Source organism: Tachyglossus aculeatus, chromosome 26 (assembly GCF_015852505.1).
Source record: "Tachyglossus aculeatus isolate mTacAcu1 chromosome 26, mTacAcu1.pri, whole genome shotgun sequence".
NCBI classification, from domain to species: Eukaryota; Metazoa; Chordata; class Mammalia; order Monotremata; family Tachyglossidae; genus Tachyglossus; species Tachyglossus aculeatus.
In genome coordinates, this window is record NC_052091.1 from 9,281,991 (window position 1) to 9,282,357 (window position 367).

The window sequence follows — 367 nt, forward strand, 5'->3', positions numbered from 1 at the left end:
ACCCTCTCAGGATTGGACCTGGAGAGTTTCCAGTACTCTACCAGTCTCGGCTAAGGGAGGGAGAGTCAAGCAGAAGCATACTCATTCCACTCGTGGCTTGGGCAGTGACTAGCGAGTGGAAGGTAATCTGCTACAAGTCAAAACTCACCCGTGCTGTGCAGCAGCAGCATGGGAGAGAGTCGAATAATAGAGGGCAGAGACTCAAGTTTACTGCGCCCAAGGAAGCAATGATAAACCACTTCTATATTTTTGCCAAGAAAACCCTGTGGACCCACTACCAGAACAATTGCAGATGGAGGTGGGGCATTCTAGGGGAGAGGTGTCCATGGAGTCACTATGGTGCGGAAACAACTCAGCATAAGACAAG

The 367-nt window shown here is 50.1% G+C and overlaps 1 non-coding gene across 1 annotated transcript; it reads left to right on the top strand.

Annotated features, from left to right (window-relative positions):
- LOC119946246 lies at positions 1 to 138 on the top strand. Its single transcript, XR_005456354.1, has one exon. It is a non-coding gene; the product is annotated as a small nucleolar RNA SNORA7 (small nucleolar RNA).
- Positions 139 to 367: the final 229 nt, after the last annotated feature.